Genomic DNA, 23,275 nt, shown 5'->3' on the forward strand with positions numbered 1-23,275 from the left:
AAACAGTACACAGAAGGCAAAGGACTCACCTCTGGAGACTCAAGGAAGAACAACGACGCCATGGAGCCTGAACTGCAGATCTTCCCCATGCTGGCCTACCTCCTCCTACACCAGGAATATCAATGCCAGCTACGACGACCACAGTGAGTACTGCCGCCTAGCATACAAGGGAGGGGGAAGGAAAAAGAGAGTGACACCCACATGCAACACGCAACACCACCACCCCAACACCATACCCACAACCAGATGTAATAATATTACATATCCAACCCGTAGCCCTCAGGAATAATGCAAGGACAAAAGGAAGTGATTAAAGTGAGTGTAATAAGATAAAATACTAGAAATACGTCCTCAAAAATCAAAAGAGTATTTACATATAAACAAATGGAGGGACATTGCCTAGTCCATATTGTCCGTGGGCCACAGGGCCATATCACATAGGCCAAGGTCCCACTTGACTCCTGCCTCAACACGGAGAGAACACTCCTGGGGCATCAGGTCAAAAATGCACAGGCAACTCAGGGGGAAGGGGAATGGGGGCACCTCAGCCGGAAGATGGTACAACGCCATTGGTCCTGGAGGTGGCTACATGCCCTCTGCGATGTCCTGCGGAGTGCAAAGCCACAGTCTCTCAAGTGGGTGGTTTGCCCACTGCTTGGTCCTGGGGAGTGCAAGGCCACAGTCTCTCAAGTGGGTGGTGTGCCCACTGCTTGGTCCTGGGGAGTGCAAGGCCACAGTCTCTAAAGTGGGTGGTTTGCCTACTGCTTGGTCCTGGGGAGTGCAAGGCCACAGTCTCTCAAGTGGGTAGTTTGCCCACTGATTGGTCCTGGGGAGTGCACGGCCAGAGTCTCTAGTGGATGCCTTCTTTCACTGGTTCTGGAGGGGGCCATATGCCCAATGTGCTTCATACTGGCAAGGAGGGGGTGAGTGGATGCCTTCTTCTACTGGTTCTGGAGGGGCCCTTGTGCCCACTGTGCTTCATCTTGGCAGGGAGGGGGTGAGTGTATTCCTTTTTCCACTGGTTCTGAAGGGGGCCTTTTGCCCAGTGTGCTTCATCCTGGCAAGGAGGGGGTGAGTGGATGCCTTCTTCACTGGTTATGGAGGGGGCCTTGTGCCCTGTGAGGCAGATCTTTGGGAGTGCAAGGTCACAGTCTCTCACCTGGGTGTCATACCCACAATGATTACAGTGGGCAGGATGCATAACACTCCATGGAGGCAGGACTACAGTCCATCTGCCGGCAGCGACAGCTGCACAGTGGTGGCAGTGCCAGTGCTGGTGTTGGTGCTGCCAGTGGTGAGGGGAAGCTCCAGCCCTTCCCCTGCAGCCTCGAACGGCTGCCCACTGGGGCTGCTGCTTCTGCCAGTAGTGCTGATAGTGGTGCATGTGGCGGTGGCAGTGCTGGTGGCGGTGCTGCCAGTGGTGGGGAAAGGCTCCAGCCCTTCCCCTGCAGCCTCGGACGGCTGCCCACTGGGGCTGCTGCTGCTGCCAGTGGTGCATGTGGCGGTTCATGTGGTGGTGCAGGTGGCAGTGCTAGTGGCGGTGCTGCCAGTGGTGGGGGGAGGCTCCAGCCCTTCCCCTTCAGCCTCAGACGGCTGGCCACTGGGGCTGCTGCTTCTGCCCGTAGCGCTGATAGTGGTGCATGTGGCGGTGCAGGTGGAGGAGCTGGTGGCGGTGCTGCCAGTGGTGGGGGTAGGCTACAGCCCTTTCTCTGCAGCCTCGGACGGCTGCCCACTGGGGCTGCTGCTGCTGCCAGTGGTGCTGGTGGCAGTGCATGTGGCGGTGCAGGTCGCTGTGCTGGTGGCAGTGCTGCCAGTGGTGGGGAAGAGCCCTTCCCCTGCAGCCTCGGACGGCTGCCCACTGGGGCTGCTGCTGCTGCCAGTGGTGCTGGTAGTGGTGAATGTGGCGGTGCAGGTGGCGGTGCTGGTGGTGGTGCTGGTGGAGGTGCTGGTGGAGGTGTTGCCAGTGGTGGGGGAGGCTCCAGCCCTTCTCCTGCAGCCTCGGATGGTTGCCCACTGGGGCTGCTGCCAGTGGTGCTGGTGGCAGTGCATGTGGCAGTACAACTGGCAGTGCTGGTGGCAGTGCTGGTGGAGGTGCTGCCAGTGGTGGGGGGAGGCTCCAGCCCTTCCCCTGCAGCCTCGGACGGCTGCCGACTGGGGCTGCTGCTGCTGCCAGTGGTGCTGATGGTGGTGCATTTGGCGGTGCAGGTGGCGGTGCTGGTGGCGGTGCTGCCAGTGGTGGGAGGCTCCAGCCCTTCCCCTGCAGCCTCGGCCGGCTGCCCACTGGGGCTGCTGCCCAGTGGTGCTGGTGGCAGTGCATGTGGCGTTGCAGGAGGCGGTGATGGTGGCAGTGCTGGTGGTGGTGCTGCCAGTGGTGGGGGGAGGCTCCAGCCATTCCCCTGTAGCCTTGGATGGCTGCCCACTGGGGCTGCTGCTGCTGCCAGTGGTGCTGGTGGCAGTGGATGTGGTTGGGGCTCAGATCCGGTGACAAAACCAGGCCTTCTGTCCCTCCTGCCTGCAGGCCCTTTGCCCTTGCACTTGGCAGCTGGTGGAGCCTCCTTGCCCTTGCAGCTGGTGGTGCCTCCTTGCCCTTACCCCTGGCAGCTGGTGGTGCCTCCTTGCCCTTTCCCTTGGCAGTTGGGGGTGCCTCCTTGCCCTTGGCAGCTGGTGGTGCCTCCTTGCCCTTGGCAGCTGGTGGCGCCTCCTTGCCTAAGCCGTGTGGTGGTGCCTCCTTGCCCTTCCCCTTGGCAGCAGGTGCCAGCACATTGCCAGTGCTGATGGGTGTCTCCTTGCAGCCTCTCACACCTGCAGTAGCTGCCGAAACTTCAGTGGCCATGGTCTTGGTGGCTGAGGTGCTGGCCTAGGTTCTGCCCGCCTAGCCCGAAATGAAGGATGGGGGGGTAGGGAAGAGGTCAAGGGTGGAGAGGAAAAGCTTCTTAGGAACGCTGGGGCAGGAAGAGGGTGAAGGTTTGGGAGTGGAGGAAGAGGGAGTAGTTGTAGGAGGTGTCTGCTATGTTTGGGTGCAGGTGCATGGGGGATGCTGTTGTGAGGTGGATGGCTGTTGGGTGTCTGAGTGCTTACATTTGTGTACTTTGGGAGGAGGGGGCACAGACACAGTGGGAGAGGACACAGGGGACGTGTGCATGGATGTGTGGGCAGTGACTGCCAGTGAGAGGTGTGTAGTGATAGGCGTGATGGTGGTAGTGCATGAGGATGTAGTACATGCAGGTGTAAGTGTAGACGCCACTGGGAGGGAGGTGGATGACGAGGAGGCAGTGGATGTTGGTATGTCTGCTTCTGGATGGTGTTTGTGTGAGTGCCTGTAGGATGATGTGTGGTGCTTGTGTTTGCCTGAGCCACTCCTGTGTGTTGTCTTGGGTGCCAGCTGGTCTGAATGTGTGCTTGGATAGGTTGGGGTTCAGAGGAATGGGACTAGGTAGAGGAAATTGGAGGGGGGAGGCTAGAGACAGGGACAATGGCTGCCACCAGGGAGGAGGCCAGAGCCTGGAATTATCTATGTTGGGCCGCCACACCAGAGTTTATGCCCTCCAGAAACGCATTTGTATGTTGCAAATGCCCTGCCAGCCCCTGGATGGCATCCAGTAGAGATGGATCGCAGGAGGTGAATATCCTCCTCACTCAGGGCAGCATGGCTAACTAGGGCAGGGCCTGAGGTGCCTGGGGCGAAGGAGATGCCCACCCTCCTGGGTGAGTGGGCATGGGCAACTCGCTGAGGGCCTGCTGGGAGGGCAGTGCTGGTACGGGGGTGTCGGCTGTACCTGTAGTTGGGGTGGCCACAGAGGTGTCCGCCACCACCAGGGAGCATCCATCGGAGGAGGTATCACTTTCGAACTGTCCCACCCAGTTTCCGCTGTGGTGCTCCCCTCGCCCTCCGTTCCACTGGTTCAATCACCGTCGGTGGATTCAGCCTCCTGGGCCCTGTGGGATGCAGCTTCCTCCGTCGCCGGTGCCTCTGTTCCTTCGCCAGATTATGCTAATGCACAGAAGGACAAGGTGACAAAACAAAAAGAGGGGGAAGAGACAGAGGATACACTTGGTCAATGCCAGCAACAACACCACCGTTGGCATACACAACACACAGGGGAAAGCCCTACATACTAGGCGATGCACTACCAGTCACAATGCTAGTCATCAGGCCATGGACGGTAATACCTAACGCCAGTTGCAGCCTGCCTAAGACCCACAGATCCCTGCCCCGTATTGGATGCCCACTAGCTTGTTTGGGGGTGGAGTGCATCAGCCCCTGGCCAATATGAAACGTACCTGGCAATGTCTGGCCAGGCCTAGGGGCACCAAGAGGTGCACATCCCCCACCCAGAGACCACCACGTTCACACACAAGTAGAATATTGGGAACTGTACTCACCCCCTTGTGGCTGCTGTGATGGCCTCAAGCGCCCATCCAGCTCCGGATAGGCCACCGCCAGTATGCAGAACATCAGGGGGGTCAGTGTTCGACGGGCACCCCTTCCTCGTTGGGAGGTCATCCCAGCTGGGCCTCCTCCGTCTTCCTTACCCAGCATCTCAGGTCCTCCCACCGTTTGCGACAGTAGGTGCTCCACCTGCCGTAGACCCCCAGGGTCCGCACGCCCTTGGCGATGGCACGCCATATACCCTTTTTCTGATGGGCACTGACCTGCAGAAAAATAAAAATAGAAAATGGTATCAGTCATACCGTCCGGCATGTTACACTCATGGCCCACCATATCCCTCCCACCCCCTTACGCACAGACATTGACCACCATACATGCAGCACACTGCCCAGAACCCCTCAACCGCCACCCCTTACACAAGGCCTTCACACACAGCACTCCATGCATTCATGCCCCATGCATCTTGCACACAGTGTACTCACCTGTTGGACTGGAGGCCAATACACCAGTTGGTACTAGGCTGGGACCCCAACCACCAGTCTCTCCAACTCCTCTGAAGTGAAGGCTGCGGCCCTTTCCCAGTGACTCGAGCTATGGTTGCTTGCAGACACAGGTCTGCAGTGCAGGTCCTCTCCTGTTAAAGGTCAGGTAGCAAGTGAGTGAACAGATAGAAAATGACAGCACCGCTGGCGTACATCACCATTGGCTAATGTAACCCATAGGGCTCAGTGATAACCAATGAGGAGTTGGACGGTGGTACTTGACCGCCTCCCGCAATGGCGCAAAATGTCAGCGGCATTATCTCATTTCTACCTGTCCCTCCACACAGGACAGGCGTCCTCCATTTCAGGGGGGATGCCATGGCACCTAACTGCGTCACAGCAGACATAAGCACATTTTGGGACTAAACATCAACACACTGTTTTTGTCACAACATGCAATGCATTGTACATTGAGGAAATGTCTGAAACTTACCAGTTGCTCATCCTTTTGCCCCCTAGATTACAACTGCTGAGGATAAATAGGAGATGGAGATATCCCTTCGTGTACAGACCCCTGGTGGACTTGGCAACAATGGAGGACAGGCACATTATCCTCACCTACAGACTTGATAAGGCCACAATCCAAGAACGGTGTGCCCAATTGGAGCCAGACCTGATCTCAGATACTCGTCAGCCCACTGTGATCCCCCTTCTTGTACAAGTCCTATCTGTGCTCCATTTCTTGGCAAGTGGCTCCTTCCAAGAGACAGTGGCCTTGACAGCAGGAATGTCACTGCCAATGTTCTCAAACGTGCTGACCTGAGTGTTGTCTGCCCTGATTAAACACATGCGCAGCTACATAGTATTCCCCAAATGGAGTTTTTGGCCACAGTGAAAGCTGACTTCTATGAAATGGGACATATCCCCAACATTGTTGGGGCAATTGATGGTACACATATTGCCTTTGTCCCCCCGCCCCCTGGAAAAATGAACAGGAGTTCAGAAATCGAAAGAACTTTCACTCGATGAATGTTCAGATAGTGTGCCTGGCGGACAAGTACATCTCCCATGTGAATGCTAAGTATCCTGGGTCTGTGCATGATGCTTTTATCCTGAGGAATAGCAGCACCCCATATGTGATGGCTCAACTCTGGCGGCACCGGGTGTGGCTAATAGGTGAGCCCATGGTCCCCACCCAGTGTTTGTTTGTATATGGGTGTGGGGTTGGCCCTAAGGGTGAGTGTCTGGCTAACAGGTACCCCTCGATATTTGCTAGTGACTCTGGTTACCCCAAACTTTCATGGCTACTGACCCCAGTGAGGAATCCAAGGACAAGGGCAGAGGAACGTTACAATGAGTCACATGGGCGAACAAGAAGAAATATAGAGCGAACCTTCAGCCTCCTGAAGGCCAAGTTTCGGTGCCTCCATCTAACAGGTGGTTCCCTGTGCTACTCACCGAAGAGGGTGTGCCAGATCATCGTGGCATGTTGCATGTTGCACAACCTTGCCTTGAGATGCCAGGTGCCTTTTCTGCAGGAGGATTAGGCTGGAGATTGGCGTGTGGCAGTGGTGGAGCCTGTGGACAGTGACAAAGAGGAGGCAGAGGATGAGGATGTGGACAACAGAACATTTATCTTTCTACAGTACTTCCAGTGACACACAGGTAAGACACTGTAACTTCACCTTCCATTGTAGCTTTTTGTTGTAAATTTCCACTGGTAGGCTGCTGTTCCCACTACTATGGTCACTTACTGTACCCTTTGACATGTTTATTCAAAGATATCTGTGCCCTACTCTGGCTCCTGGTGTATTGACTGCAGCACAATACATTACTGTACAGTCTAATTGCAATGTCTACAGATTGTTGAAGAAATACATACTTAAATCATTAACATACAACATACTTGTATTTTTTTCAAAGGGTGTTTATTTAATTGCTGAAAAGTTAATGGGGATGTACAGTGGGCTTGGGTGATGGTGGAGGAGAGTCCAGAATAGAATCCATTCTGTTTGTATCACAGGTGCATTGTCCAAGGGGGCATAGGAAGTGGACAAATGGCAGTTCAAGGTGGACAGGGTGACAGAGTGAGACACAAGGGTGACGATCAGGAGAGTCTTATTTCAAGGCGGGGTCTTGGCAATCTCCTCTGGCTTCTACCTGGATTGCAGGGACCATTTGCGGGTTGGTTCTCCTTCTGCAGGGGGAGGGGTGGTGGTGGCCTGTTGTTCCTGTGGCAGGGCGTCCTGTCCACTAGCGTCAGTGGAGGTGGAAGGCTGTTCATCAGTGTGGCAAGTGTCAGGGGCCCATTGGTGTGCCATTGCCTCCCTCATGGTGTTGGCCATGTCTGCCTGCACCCCTGCAATGGAGACCTGGGTGGTGTTGATGTCCCTCAGGTCCTCCCTGAACCCCGGGTACTGTCCCTCCTGCAGCCGCTGGGTCTCCTGCAACTTGGCCAGTATCTGGCCCATGGTCTTCTGGGAATGGTGGTATGCTTCCAGGATGTTGGTGAGTGCCTCGTGGAGAGTCGGTTCCCTGGGACTGTCCTCCCCCTGTCGCACAGCAGTCCTCCCAGCTTCCTTGTTGTCCTGTGCCTCTGTCCCCTGAACCGTGTGCTCACTGCCACTTACCCAAGGTCCCTGATCGTCCTGTGTTTGTGGGGTTGCCTGGGGTCCCTATAGTGGTGGACACACTGCTGATTGATGTGTCCTGGGGACTGTGCTATGGGCCCACTGGGTGGGTGCTGTGCTGGTGTTTCCTGAGGGGGGAGGCTCTGAGGTGGGATGGGACTGTGTCTGGGTAACCGACTATCCATAGGTCCCTGATGGGCCAGGTTGGTAATCCAGATCCAGGCGTGCAGAGCTGCTGTCATCATTGTGGGCTTCTTCTGTGGGGGGACTGGATGTTGCTGGCACCTCCTCTCCAGAGACGTTGTGTGGGGGTCCTGTGGGGATATAAATGCAGTGTTATTGTTTCTGCGCCTGACATCTTGGGCATGGATATGTTTCCCTCTTTGGTTGTTATTAGCAAGGCAGCTTTGGCTTGTGTGAGTTGTTATTTGGTTGGCTAAGTGAATGTCTCTAGTGTGCATGCAGTGGTGATGGTTGTTCATGCAGGTCTGTGATGGGTGTCTATGCATTGGTGTTGCACCCAGGGCTTGGTATTGGGATGAATGGGTTGTGATGGTGGGGTATATTGGAGGTGAAGGAGTGATGGGAGTGAGGGTGAGGGTGTGGGTATGTGATGGCTTGCAGGTAGGGGGGATGAAAGTAGAAAAGATTTGACATACCAGAGTCCAGTCCTCCTGCTACTCCTGCAAGGCCCTCAGGATGTAGTATTGCCAAGACTTGCTCCTCTCATGCTGTTTTTTTTGTGGGGGAGGAGGAGGGGGTCCACCGCCAGTCCTCTGTACAGCTGTCTGATGTTGTCAACACCAGGACAGTGCGCGCTCTACGGGCATCTAGAATGCAAAAACCCTCGCAAGATAATGTAATTTATGCAATGTGATGATATGTTATTGTTTAACCTTTTGCATTGCAGAATTCCATCCAAAAGATTAATTTAAATACTGTACATTTGCAATGTATTGCTGAAGACATTCAGAGTGTGTTAGGGTGTGGTCCCTTTCCAGGGGCTTCTAGAGACTTTCCCTGCAACATGCCCGGGCGTGGTTCTAGGCTGGGCCAAGACTCTATTCAGAGGTCCCGGTGCAGAGCAGCAGCTTCTTTCTGAGCTCCTGTCCCGGCGGCCTATTTGGATTTTCCAGTCTTCTGCACTCATCTCTCATTGGTGATCACTGTTTCCAGGTGGTAAGACGGTGTTTGGACTTTTCACAACACCGTAATTGAGAATTTTCATATTCTTGATTTTAATTCTTAAATGAATAACAGATTACTTGTGCGCTGCCATTTTTTGACATTTGTATGGTGGTTTGCAAATAGGGAGGACGCGCAATTTATTCCATAAAGATTTGACTTCATTATTACATTGTTGTTCATTGCGCGCTGGTATTTTTTTACATTTACATGATGTTTTACGAGTTGGCAAGACGTGCAACTCATTTCATGAGCATTTAACTTTGTTGTTCATTGCGCGCTACCTTTTCTTGACATTTACATGGTGGCATTCGAATCGGCGAAACGCGCGATTCACTTCTTGTGTGTAATTCATGCTGTTCATTATGCGCTACCATTTCTTGGCATTTGCATGGTGGCATTTGAATCGACAAGACGCACGATTCTTTCCCTGAGTGCTTTTCATGTTGTTCATTGTGCGCTTCCATTTCTTGGCATTTGTATGGTGGCATTTGAATCGGCAAGAAGCGCAATTCTTTCCTCGTGTATAAATAATGTAAATTACTGTGCGCTACTATTCTAAGACATTTTCTTGGTAGCATTTCAAGTTGACACGTTGAGTGATTTATTCCTTGAATCTACGTTGTGTGATTTCATGGTGCACAATCCTTTATGGTGTTTAATACTCATATAAAAATCTGCAATGTGTGCAATTCACTTCCCAATGTTTTTTCTGAGATGAACACAACAATACCAGAGTTCTAGATGTAATGCTGTGTGTTCCTGATATGTATTCTTAAAAGGAGATTCATATGGTTGTTTAGAAATTGCTCAGAGTGTTTCCTGATTCTCATGCTAAAGAAAGTACTCGAATCTGAAAGTCCTATTTAACTTTTCCTGTTTCCTCCTCAGGTATTCGGTCATCTAAAGCCTAGTCAGTTTTAGGACTATTCTAGGGTTGTTCTTGTTTTTCAGAAAAGACGAAGCTTAGAGTTGTAGAATGGTACTGAATTCATGAGATGTAATTTTGATGTTGTGTTTTAACCTTTTGCTTCCTACAGGTCTCCTTCCCAGCTGTTCCCGTCCTAATCCCCTTTTCCCCACTTGGACTCTCTTAGACTCTGTGATAAATCTAATCAGAGTATTGGAGCTGTCTTGTGGTGGAAGTGTTGGGAACGTGCACAGGCCCCGAGGATCTGGTGACTCTGACAGAAAAGTGAGCCCACAAATTATTATCCTCCTGGTTTGTGTATGTTCTCAGCATGGCCACAGTGGACGAGCTAGTCAAGGCTATCACCCAGCTCCAGTCAGAAGTGGTATCATCAAAGGATTTGACAAATAGTCTAGCTGAGAGGGTGAGTCAGTTACAGAATAAGGTTGAGAAGAAAGAACAAAGTCCCACAGGTGTGTCTTGGCCAGGTACTTCTTCTCAGACTTCTGGAGGTAATCCGACTAACATTTCCCTCAATGTTCCTTCAGCCATTCCTTTAGCTCCCCCAGAACGCTTCTCAGGTGATCCCTTGAAAGCGCAATCTTTTCTGGTTCAAGTGGAACTTCACTTCACCTGCAGACCACATACTTTCCCCGCTGCCCAGTCTAAAGTAGCTTTCTTGTTGTCATATCTGTCTGGAGATGCAGCTACCTGGGCTATTCCTCTTGTGCGTAAAAATAGTCCCCTGTTGTACAACTGGAAAAATTTTGTTCGTGAATTTGAGAGAGTTTTCGATCGTAGAACTGTAACACAGTCAGCAGATTGTGAATTATTAGACTTACGCCAAGGGAATCAGGACTTAGGGGGTGATTCCAAGCTTGGCGGGCGGCGGGAGCCGCCCGCCAAGCGGGAACCGCCAGAAGACCGTACCGCGGTCAAAAGACCGCGGCGGTCATTCTGGGTTTCCCACTGGGGTGGCGGGCGACCGCCAAAAGGCCGCCCGCCAGCCCAGCGGGAAACACCCTTCCACGAGGAAGCCGGCTCTGAATGGAGCCGGCGGAGTGGAAGGGGTGCGACGGGTGCAGTAGCACCCGTCGCGAATTTCAGTGTCTGCCAAGCAGACACTGAAATTCTAAGTGGGGCCCTCTTACGGGGGCCCCTGCAGTGACCATGCCATTGGCACTGGCACTGCAGGGGCCCCCAGGGGCCCCATGACACCCCATACCGCCATCCTGTTCCTGGCGGCCGAAACCGCCAGGAACAGGATGGCGGTATGGGGGTCGAAATCCCCATGGTGGCGCAGCAAGCTGCGCCGCCATGGAGGATTCCCCTGGGCAGCGGAAAGCCGGCGGTACACCGCCGACTTTCCGTTTCTGGCCGCGGCTGTACCGCTGCGGTCAGAATGCCCAAAGGAGCACCGCCAGCCTGTTGGCGGTGCTCCCGCGGACCACGGCCCTGGCGGTTTTTACCGCCAGGGTCGTAATCAGGCCCTTAGTGTCATATTTAGCCAACTTTAATTGGCTGGTCGCTGAGACATCCTGGCCTGAAGAAAAACAAGCGGCCTTGTTTTACAGGGGACTCAAAGAGGAGCTAAAAGACATCTTAGCGCAAATCGACCCACAACCTGCAAACTGTCAAGATTTAATAAACCTTGTCTTGAGGCTAGATCATCGTTTAAATGAACGAAAAGGAATGCGTAAAAGGACTGAAAAACATTCTTGGCATGCTCATGATAACAAAGACTCAAGAACTCAGAGAGAAAGAACGCCGGAACCGATGGAAATTGGAACCATCAGGAGACCTTTGACCAAAGATGAAAAGGACCTATGCAGAAAAAATGGGCAATGTCTCTATTGTGGGCGGAAAGGTCATTTTGCCAAAGATTGTCCCATACAAACAAAGAGCAAGCGAGGCCCAGTTCAGAAAGTTGCAACCAATGCATCAGTCGAGTCGGAAAATTTAAAGCACCCAAGTTGCAGAGAAGGGTTGCTCTTGGGTGTCACCGTGGATCCTTCACAATCCAAACATCTAAAATTGGGAATAAGAGTTCAGGTCAAGAAAAAGACCTATTTCAAGAAGTCTCTAGTCGACTATAGGGGCTTGAATAAAATCACCATCAAGAACAAATATCCTTTGCCTCTAATTCCGGTCTTACTGGAACAAGTAAAGAAAGCAAAAATCTACACGAAGCTTGATCTTCGAGGTGCTTACCATTTGGTCAGAATGAGAGAGGGTGACGAATGGAAAACGGCATTCAAAACAAGATATGGCCTATTTTAATACACCGTCATGCCTTTTGGTCTGTGCAATGCTCCAGCAGCATTTCAATTTTTCTTAAATGACGTTCTTAGAGAGTACCTCGATAGCTTTGCCATAGTTTACATTGATGACATTTTGATCTACTCAGACAATGAGAATGAACATGTTCAACATGTCAAGAACATTTTGGCAGCCCTTCGTAAACACCATTTATATTGCAAGCTAACCAAGTGTGACTTTCATGTTACCACAGTTGAGTTTTTAGGGGTTATCCTTACCCCTCAAGGTATGGTGATGGCAGAAAGGAAAGTAAAAGTCGTATCTGAATGGCCCATCCCAAAGACTGTTCGTGATGTACAATGTTTCCTGGGCTTTGCAAATTTTTACCGGAGGTTCATCAATCATTTCTCCCAGACAGTGGCTCCAATTACTAAGTTATTAAGAAAGAAAGAAAAATTTGTATGGTCCCCAAAAGCAGACCAAGCCTTTTCAACTTTGAAAGAAGCTTTCTCCACTGCCCCAGTCTTGATTCATCCAGATGCGGATCGACCTTTCATAGTGGAAGCTGATGCTTCAGATGTGGCGATAGGAGCAGTCTTGTCACAACGAAACAAAGACACTGGTCAGCTTCATCCTGTAGCTTCATGTCTCGGAAGTTGAATAAAGCCAAACATAACTATGTCATTGCTGAAAAAGAGCTTCTGGCGATTCGTGACGCCTTTAAAGAATGGAGACATCATTTGTTGGGAGCTAAATATACTGTCACAATATACTGATCATCGCAATCTTCAATTCATGAGTTCTGCCAGACTTTTGACTCCTCGGCAATTACGCTGGATGCTGTTTTTTGCCGAGTTTGATTTTGTGGTAACCTTCCGGCCTGGTAAAGATAATCGCAAAGCTGACACCTTGTCCCGCCAAGAGTCTACCACATTGCCTGCAGTTCAAACCTCCAGAGCTATCATTGCTCCTGACAAGGTCCTATGTATCATAAAAACAGAAGATTTCTTTGAAGACATCCGCAATTCATTCACTGTTGAAAAATGGCAGGCGTGGGCCCAAGCAGATCCGAAAAGATCAATCAAGCAAGGACTACCCTTTCACGATGCTCGTTTGTTCGTGCCCACTACCAAACTTCGCAAGATAGTGTTTCATTGGTTGCATGTTATACCAACAGCAGGTCACCCTGGTAATCCTAAAACTCTTGAATTAATCCAACGCTATTTTTGGTGGCCTACCTTAACAAAGGATGTAAAAAAAAAATGGTAAACAACTGCGAAGTCTGTGCTCGCACTAAAACAAGTCATTCAAAACCAAAAGGGTTGTTACACCCACTCCCAACCCCAAGTTGTCCGTGGGAACACATCTCTTTAGACTTTATTACAGGTCTGCCAGTGGTTCAACAGCATTCAGTAATTCTGGTGGTAGTAGATAGTCTCACGAAATATGGACATTTCATTGCCTGTAAGAAATTACCCACCTCTAGTGAACTGGCAACTATCTTACTGAATAGAGTGGTTCGTTATCATGGACTGCCAAAAGTGATCCTCTCCGATTGGGGAACGCAATTTGCCTCCAACTTCTGGAAGACATGGTGTAAAACACTCCAAGTGACATCTACCCTATCTACTAGCCACCATCCTCAAACAGATGGTCAAACGGAGAGATTAAATCAGACTTTGAAGCAATACCTACGTGCTTACGCTGAAAAAGCACTTAATTCATGGACATCAATGCTCTGGTTAGCTGAGTTAGCCTACAACAACTCCTTCCACACTTCTACTGGTGTTACACCCTTCTTTGGTTTGTTTGGCTATCATCCTGACACCTTGCCCATCACAATTCCTCAAGAAAGTTCTCTCACTCCAGCTGTGTCAGAAATCATTCAACATTTGCATCAAACTCAGAAATCGATTCAACAACATTTAGAAAAAGCCCCAAAAAAATATAAAAAGCATTATGACAAGAAACATTGTGAGGGACCGCAGTATCAACCTGGTGACAAAGTGTGGCTTTCCACAAAACATATAGACTTCAAGAAGAAGCACATGTTCAACCCCAAATTTATAGGTCCTTACACTGTTCTTCAGCAAATCAATCCTGTGACCTATAAACTACAATTGCCAAAATCCTTACGGATTCATCCAATGTTCCATACTTCCCTCTTAAAAAAGGCAGTCCAAAAGGTCCACCCTCATCCAGCTCCTGTTCTAGTACAGGGGGAAGAAGAATATGAAGTCAAGAAAGTGTTGGACTCTAAACTGAGAGGGCGTAACCTATGGTACTTAATCTCATGGAAAGGTTATGGCCCTGAAAGTAATTCATGGGTTTCCGCATCTGATGTTCATGCTCCATTACTTGTGAGACGCTTTCATCGTCTCAATCCAGATAAACCAGGCCATAGAGCGCGCCTGGGAGAGGGGAGTACTGTCAACACCAGGACAGTGCGCACTCTACGGGCATCTCGAATGCAAAAACCCAACACTCGCAAGATAATGTAATTTATGCATTGTGATGATATGTTATTGTTTAACCTTTTGCATTGCAGAATTCCATCCAAAAGATTCATTTTTAAGGTGCTTATAAATACTGTACATTTGCAATGTGTTGCTGCAGACATTCAGAGTGTGTTAGGGTGTGGTCACTTTCCAGAGCCTTCTAGAGACTTTCCCTGCAACATGCCTGGGCGTGGTTCTAGGCTGGGCCAAGACTCTATAAAAAAGAGTCAGCCCAACTTCCAGTGCTCACTATTCAGAGGTCCCGGTGCAGAGCAGCAGCTTCTTCCTGAGCTCCTGTCCCGGCGGCCTATTTGGATTTTCCAGTCTTCTGCACTCATCTCTCATTGGTGATCACTGTTTCCAGGCAGTAAGACGGTGTTTGGACATTTCCCAACACCGTAATTGATAATTTTCATATTCTTGATTTTAATTCTTAAATGAATAACAGATTACTTGTGCGCTGCCATTTTTTGACATTTGTATGGTGGTTTGCAAATAGGGAGGACACGCAATTTATTCCATAAAGATTTGACTTCGTTATTACATTGTTGTTCAATGCGCGCTGATATTTCTTGACATTTACATGATGTTTTACGAGTTGGCAAGACGTGCAACTCATTTCATGAGCATTTAACTTTGTTGTTCATTGCTCGCTACCTTTTCTTGACATTTACATGGTGGCATTCGAATCGGCGAAACGCGCGATTCACTTCTCGTGTGTAATTCATGCTGTTCATTGTGCGCTACCATTTCTTGGCATTTGCATGGTGGCATTTGAATCGACAAGACGCGCGATTCTTCACTGAGTGCTTTTCATGTTGTTCATTGTGCGCTACCATTTCTTGGCATTTGTATGGTGGCATTTAAATCGGCAAGAAGCGCAATTCTTTCCTCGTGTATAAATAATGTAAATTACTGTGCGCTACTATTCTAAGACATTTTCTTGGTAGCATTTCAAGTTGACACGTTGAGTGATTTATTCCTTGAATCTATGTTGTGTGATTTCATGGTGCACAATCCTTTATGGTGTTTAATACTCATATAAAAATCTGCAATGTGCGCAATTCACTTCCCAATGTTTTTTCTGAGATGAACACAACAATACCATATGGTTGTTTAGAAATTGCTCAGAGTGTTTCCTGATTCTCATGCTAAAGAAATTACTCGAATCTGAAAGTCCTATTTATCTTTTCCTGTTTCCTCCTCAGGTATTCGGTCATCTAAAGCCTAGTCAGATTTAGGACTATTCTAGGGTTGTTCTTGTTTTTCAGAAAAGATGAAGCTTAGAGTTGTAGCATGGTACTGAATTCATGAGATGTAATTTTGATGTTGTGTTTTAACCTTTTGCTTCCTACAGGTCTCCTTCCCAGCTGTTCCAGTCCTAATCCCCTTTTCCCCACTTGGACTCTCTTAGACTCTGTGATAAATCTAATCAGAGTATTGGAGCTGTCTTGTGGTGGAAGTGTTGGGAATGTGCACAGGCCCCGAGGATCTGGTGACTCTGACAGATGTCTTGGAACCACGGAACGCATCTTCCCCTGTAGGTCGTTCCATCTCTTCCTGATGTCATCCCTTGTTCTGGGGTGCTGTCCCACGGGGTTGACCCTGTCCACGATTCTCTGCTATAGCTCCATCTTCCTAGCAATGGACGTCTGCTGCACCTGTGATCTGAATAGCTGTGGCTCTACCCAGATGATTTCCTCCACCATGACCCTTAGCTCCTCCTCAGAAAACCTGGGGTTTCTTTGCGGTGCCATTGTGTGGTTTGTGTCAGTGTGTGTGAGGTGATATGTTGGGGTGTGTGCTGTGATGTGCGTGGATGGTGTATGGGTGATGGTGTTTTGTGGCTCTGGTTCTGTGGGTGCTCTTGGTGTGGCTCTCTCTCAGTTGTAAATGTTTTGCATTCATAAAGGGTTGTGGATAATGTGTGTGTGTGTTTTATAGTGGTGTGTGGGTGTGGTGTGTTTATGTGTGTAAGGTGTGTGTAGTTTGAATTGTCCAATGTGGTGTTTTTTTGTTTGTGTGTGTCGATTTAGAGCACAACGGTATGTACCGTCAATGGTTTACTGCGGTTGAATGTCCGCCACGGTGATTCGTGGGTCATAATGTGTTGGGCGTAGTTCTGTTGGCATAATGGTGTGGGTTTTGCTACCATTAGTTTATCACTGACCTTTGGTCTGGAGGACTTGTGTGTGTGTCTGTATAGTGGCGATTTCTATGTGTAGGTCATAATACGGGTAGAGGTATACTGCCGCGGTCGTGGTATGTTGGTGGCAGACACCTTGGCGGTAAGTGGCACTTACTGCCAAAGTCATAATGAGGGCCTATGTCCATTCCAGGAAGAGGAAGAAGGCAGGTTTACAAGCAGCATTATCTGAGTTATATGTAGAAACATTGACATAAATAGTAAAGCAATTGAAAATACTTACTCTGTTAATTCTTATTAAAGTTAAAATGTATTTTAATTTACGCATTTTAATTTGGCAAATTCTGGTTTGAATTGTCCAATGTGGTGTTTTTTTGTTTGTGTGTGTCGATTTAGAGCACAACGGTATGTACCGCCAATGGTTTACTGCGGTTGAATGTCCGCCATGGTGATTCGTGGGTCATAATGTGTTGGGCGTAGTTCTGTTGGCATAATGGTGTGGGTTTTGCTACCATTAGTTTATCACTGACCTTTGGTCTGGAGGACTTGTGTGTGTGTCTGTATAGTGGCGATTTCTATGTGTAGGTCATAATATGGGTAGAGGTATACTGCCGCGGTCGTGGTATGTTGGTGGCAGACACCTTGGCGGTAAGTGGCACTTACTGCCAAAGTCATAATGAGGGCCTATGTCCATTCCAGGAAGAGGAAGAAGGCAGGTTTACAAGCAGCATTATCTGAGTTATATGTAGAAACATTGACATAAATAGTGAAGCAATGGAAAATACTTACTCTGTTAATTCTTATTAAAGTTAAAATGTATTTTAATTTACGCATTTTAATTTGGCAAAATATATTTCCGTACATGCATCTATGTATATGTGAGAACATGGTATATGTAAGAATATAGAAGAAATGCAGTTGAACACCTTGCAGGGTGAAAAACAAATGTACAATCAGCTAGTGATAGGATGAGAGTAGAAATGGACTGTTTCATACTTAGGATGTAGTGTTCTTTACATATGTGTGCCCTTAGGTCTTTCTCAATTTGGAGCAGGTATAGGGAGGCCTTGATGTATATGAGGGTGTTGTTCCAGATCCTGGGTTCATAGATGGAGAAGGCCTGTTTCCTTGTTTGTGGTTTTTTTTGCACTAATTTATCTCTAGTCTGATGGTGTCCTGGCAGTGGACTTGCTGATAGGCACAGGAGATGGTGGGTCTGCTATTCAGATGGATAGCAATGGCAGCTGTATTGGATTTTTAGATGATACAGATGGTTTTGAAGATGTTGTGGGAAGCAAAGGCAGCCACTGGAGTTATAGTAACCAGTGAGTGTTAAAGTTTTATTTCTTTAGGAGTTTGATGAGGCATGCTGCAGTAAGTAGAATTAGTTTTACAGGAGCAGTGAGTCTGGGATCCAAGGGATCAGGATTTTGCCATCAGTCATATCAAGTGTATGATGGCTTGAACTATAGTTCAGAAATCACTTTCAGGGAGGAATTGTTTTACTTTGTTTAGAAGACTAACCTGGTATAAAACGATCTTGGTCTTCTTTGTAATGTGTTCCTTGAGGGAAAGGTCTGTGTCTACAACTAATCCAAGTGACTTAGCAGTAGGTAAAAGTTGGGGTTTGACTCTGTCCTGGTTTATGCTACTGAGACATGTTCAGGCTAATTATGGCTTATATGTCTTTCTTGGAAAATACAAGACACATATTTTTGTAATGTTGAGCTTCAGGTAAACAACGGGCATCCAGATCTCAATGAGCTGCAACCAGTGTTTGAGGCATTGAATGCTCAAAGCAAGGAAGGCACAGTGGAGTTGTGTGTTGTTAGTGGGATTGGTGAATTTCAATGACTTTTTCATTCCTAAGTGGCTCCATACAGGCTAAAGATGGTGGTGGCCAATATGGACCCTCATGAGATTCAGAATGTGATAGCACTCTTCTGGGACCTGGAGATGTCCATGTGACTGAACTGGTGTTTTTATGATGGGTAGGAGTAGATATAATGAAGGACATTTGAAGTGCAGAGCTAGACTGGATGATCAACAGTGTTGACTATGACAGAGAAGGAGTAGGGGACATCTTTTTGTGATCAAGAAAGTTTGTTGTATGACTTGTAAGAAAGCTCTTTCCCTGCTTCAATGTGGTCTGAAGCTGGATTGCCAATCCTTCATCAGATTGTTGACACTGATATGATCTTAGAGTTGTGTGTAGACTGCTTTTTCAAAGATCTTGACTGTAAAGGCTAAGTGAACAATGCACTGGTAGTTGGTATGTTTATCATGGTTTTAGAGCGGGTTTCTTCAGGAATGGGCAGATTTGCCTGGTTTTAAATTTTCAGGGATGGTGCCGTGAGTTAAGGATTCATTAATTAGTGTGATGAGGGTGAGAAAACTTCTCCAGAAAAGGCTTTGATGAGGAATGAAACAAAAAAAAATCATCTTAACCGTAAATGGCTTTAATGTAGTTAAGGATGTTGGCAAGGACTGTGAGAGTACAGGATTTTCAGGATGACCATTGTAGAATACAGTAAGGAGGGGTGAATTTCAGAGGAGAAGTAAGTTAATAACTGTTGATGTGCTGTCACATTTTCTGTATGTTTTCACAAGAGATGGGATTGGAGATTCAGGCAGAGAGTTGGTGCTGTGCTTAATTATTGTAAAAAGCTTTCTACCAATTTCAAACTCAATGACTACCTCATGACCATCACGTATATGAATTGTATTTCAATTTGACTTTCTATTGAAATTTCAAACATTATCTAGTAGATCTAGCATTTGCCCTTAAAGTGTATCATATTCATAGTTAACATGTGCCTATAGGCGTAATGGTCTCTTTCTCCAGGCTTTAGTGTAGATAACTGGAGGCTGTAGAACTTCTGGAAGCATCTTCATCCTCAATATTTTGACTAACTGTGACAACGGAAATCAATTCAGTAGTCAGTTTGTGATTTTCTTACTGTGCACATTAAAATGGATTATTTATCTTTTCTCATATTAAGGGCAAAATATGAATATTTTTACCTTGGTACATTCTGACTGTTATTAGATCTCTCTCCCTTAGTCTTGCAAAGCCTTCAATAAACAATGTAGCAAGACTAGCACAGGCACTTAAGAGAAGTAATCATGTTTCCACTGCACTTGCGCCTTTCCATTGGCTTTGCCTTAATTAATGGATAATATTTCAATGCCCGTGTCTAGCACACAAAGGGGGTCATTCTGACCGCCAGGGCCAACGACCGCGGGAGCACCACCAACAGGCTGGCGGTGCTCCCATGGGCATTCTGACCGCGGCGGTACAGCCGCGGTCAGAAACCGGCGGTGTCCCGCCGGTTTCCCGCTGCCCAAGGGAATCCTCCATGGCGGCACTGCAGGCAGCGCCGCCATGGGGATTCCGACCCCCTTACCGCCAGCCTGGCTCTGGCGGTTTTGACCGCCAGAACCTGGCTGGCGGTAACGGGTGTCGTGGGGCCCCTGGGGGCCCCTGCAGTGCCCATGCCAATGGCATGGGCACTGCAGGTGCCCCATTACAGGGCCCCACCAAGATTTTCAGTGTCTGCCAAGCAGCCACTGAAAATCGCGATGGGTGCAACTGCACCCGTCGCACCCCTTCCACTCCGCCGGCTCCATTCGGAGCCAGCATCCTCATGGAAGGGGGTTTCCCACTGGGCTGCCGGGCGGCCTTCTGGCGGTCGCCCGCCAGCCCAGCGGGAAACTCAGAATGACCGCTGCGGTCTTTCGACCGCGGTACGGTCTTCTGGCGGTTCCCGCCAGGCGGGCGGCTTCCGCCGCCCGCGGAGGTCAGAATGACCCCCAAAGTGCCTATCCGACAAAAGACAATAACACTTACTTGACTGCTTTAAGTGGAATAAACATAGGCATTCATTACAACCCTGGCGGTCGGTGATAAAGTGGCGGCAATACCGCCAACAACCTGGTGGTAACAACTGCCAAATTATGTCTGTAGCAGTGCAAACTCAGATAGATATCTACTTTACCACACCGACCGCCAGGGCGGAAATAAAAGGCACCACAGCGGTAGCCACCTCCAGCCAGGTGGAAGTTAATATTCTGCCCACCATGTTAAGACACACAAATCCGCTACCTTTTCTGGGGCGGTACCAATGACATCAAAAGCCTGCTGGAAACAGACTTCAGAAGGGAAAGGACTCACCTTTGGAAACACAGGGAACAACCACGCCACCATGGAGCCCAAGCTTCAGATATTCCCAATGGTTTTCTACTTCCTGCTCAACCACAAACACAAATGACGGCGAAGACGACTACAGTGAGTACAGCCGCCTAGCACACAGGGGAGGGAGGGAGGAAAAGGAGAGTGGCACACACACCATTACACACACCCCTACCTTCAACACCATACACAATCAGATGCAGAAAGAAAACAAAGTTACCCCGCACCCCTTATGAATAATGCAAGGTCAACAGGAATGTGATAGAGTGTAATAATGTAAATACAGTAGAAATACAAAAATTCAATTTAATGGTATATACTTATTTACAGTTCAAGGGACACTGCCCAGTCCTCATTGTGCGTGGGCCACAGGGCGAGAGCCCAAAGTCCAAGGCCCCAATTGTCACCTGCAGCAACATGGAGAGAACACTGCAGGGGCATCAGTTGGAAAATAGGCAGGCACCTCAAGGGAACAGGGAACAGGGGGCACCAAAGCCGGAAGTTGGAACAAGACCACTGATTCTGGAGGGGGAACATGCCCTGTGCTTGGTCCTGGGGAGTGATAGGCCATAGTCTCTCAAGTGGGTGAATTACCCACTGGCTCTGGAGAGAGCAACATGCCATGTGCTTGGTCCAGGGGAGTGATAGTCTACAGTCTCTCAAGTGGCTGACTTTTCCACATGCTCAGGAGGGGGTAACATGACCTGTGCTTGGTCCTGGGGAGTGATAGGCCACAGTCTCCCAAGTGGGTGACTTGCCACATGCTCTGGAGGGGGCAACATGCCCTGTGCTTGGTCCTGGGGAGTACAAGGCCACAGTCTCTCAAGTGGGTGACTTGCCCACATATTCTGGAGGGGTCAACATGCCCTGTGCTGGGTCCTGGAGAGTGATAGGCCACAGTCTCTCTAGTGAGTGACTTGCCCACATGCTCTGGAGGGGGAATCGTGCCCTGTGATTCTGATCCTGTGGAGGCTGGGGTGGGTGGGTGTCTCACCCACTGGTTGTGGAAGGGGCATCATGCCCGGTGCTTCTGATCCTGGGAAGTGCAAGGTCACAGTCTCTCAGGTGGGTGTCATTTCCACAGGATTTGCAGGGGGCAGGCCGCACAGCAGCCCATGGAGGCTGGGCTAAATACCGTCCTCCGGCGGTGACGGCTGCTCAGTGGTGGTGCGGCTGATGCTGCTGGTGGTGGGGGGGGGAAGCTCCAGCCCATCCCCTGCAGCCTCGGACGGCAGCCCACTTGTGGTGCTGATGCTGATGATGGTGGGAGGAAGCTCCAGCCCATCCCCTACAACCTCGGACAGCTGCCCACTTGTGGTGCTGCTGCTGGTGGTGGTGGGGGGAAGCTCCAGCCCATCCCATGCAGCCTCGGATGGCTTCCCACTGCTGGTGGTGGTGGTGGTGGTGCTGCTGCTGCTGGTGGGGGGAAGCTCCAGCCCATCCCCTGCAGCCTCAGGCAGCTGCCCACTGCTGGTGGTGGTGCTGCTGGTGGTGGTGGTGGGGGGAGGCTCCTGCCCATCCCCTGCAGCCTCAGAGGGCTGCACAACCATGGTTGGTTGGGGGCTCTGACTGAGTCCCTGCCCCAGGCCCCTTGTCCTTCCTGCCTGCTGGTGCAGGTCCCTTGCCCTTCCTGGCAGCGGCTAGGGATGGCTTCTTGCCCTTCCTAGCAGCACTTGGGGCAGGCTCCTTGCCCTTCCGGACAGCAGCTGGGGCAGGCACCCTTTCCTTGAGGATGTCTGGTGCCCTGGATCCTTTCCAACCACAAGTGGGTGTGGAGACTACTCTGCCCATCAACTGGGTGGCTAACGTGCTTGCCTGGGTTTTTGCCACCCTGGCCAGACATGAAAGACGGGGGAGGGGTAGGGAAGAGGCCAATGGTAGAGAGGAAAATCTTCTTAGGGACATTGGGGTGGGAAGAGGAACAAGGTTTGGGAGTCGAGGAAGAGGGAGTGGTTGTGGGAGGTGTCTCTCTGCTGTGTTTGGGTGCAGGTGCATAGGCCGGATGCTGTTGTGAGGTGGATGGCTGTTGGGTGTGTGAGTGCTTGCGTTTGTGTACCTTGGGAGGGGAACAGACACAGTGGGAGAGGACACAGGGGACGTGTGCATGGCTGTTGTGGAGGTGTAGGCCAGCAACATATGTGTTCTGCTCGGTGTGGGGGTGATGCTGGTAGTGGATGAGGATGTATTGCATGCAGGTGTGAGTGTAGATGGAACTTGGAGGGAGGTGGAGGAGGAGGAGGGGAACACAGTGGAAATTGTTGATGTCGGTATGCCTGCATCTGGATGGTGTTTGTGTGAGTGCCTGTGGGATGATGTGTGGTGCTTGTGTATGCCTGTGAAACTCTTGTGTATTGTCCTGTGTGCATGCTCGTCTGCCTGTGTGCTTGGGATAGGTTGTGGTTGAGGGGAATGGGATTGGGAAGAGGAAGTTGTAGGGGGAGGGTGGAAACAGGGACAATGGCTGCCATCGGAGAGGAGGCCAGAGCCTGGATTGATCTCTTTTGGGCCACCAACCCAGTGTGAATGCCCTCCAGGAAAGCATTTGTCTGTTGCATCTGGGGTGCCAGCCCCTGAATGGCATTC

Source organism: Pleurodeles waltl, chromosome 2_1 (genome assembly GCF_031143425.1).
Source record: "Pleurodeles waltl isolate 20211129_DDA chromosome 2_1, aPleWal1.hap1.20221129, whole genome shotgun sequence".
In the NCBI taxonomy this organism is placed as follows: domain Eukaryota; kingdom Metazoa; phylum Chordata; class Amphibia; order Caudata; family Salamandridae; genus Pleurodeles; species Pleurodeles waltl.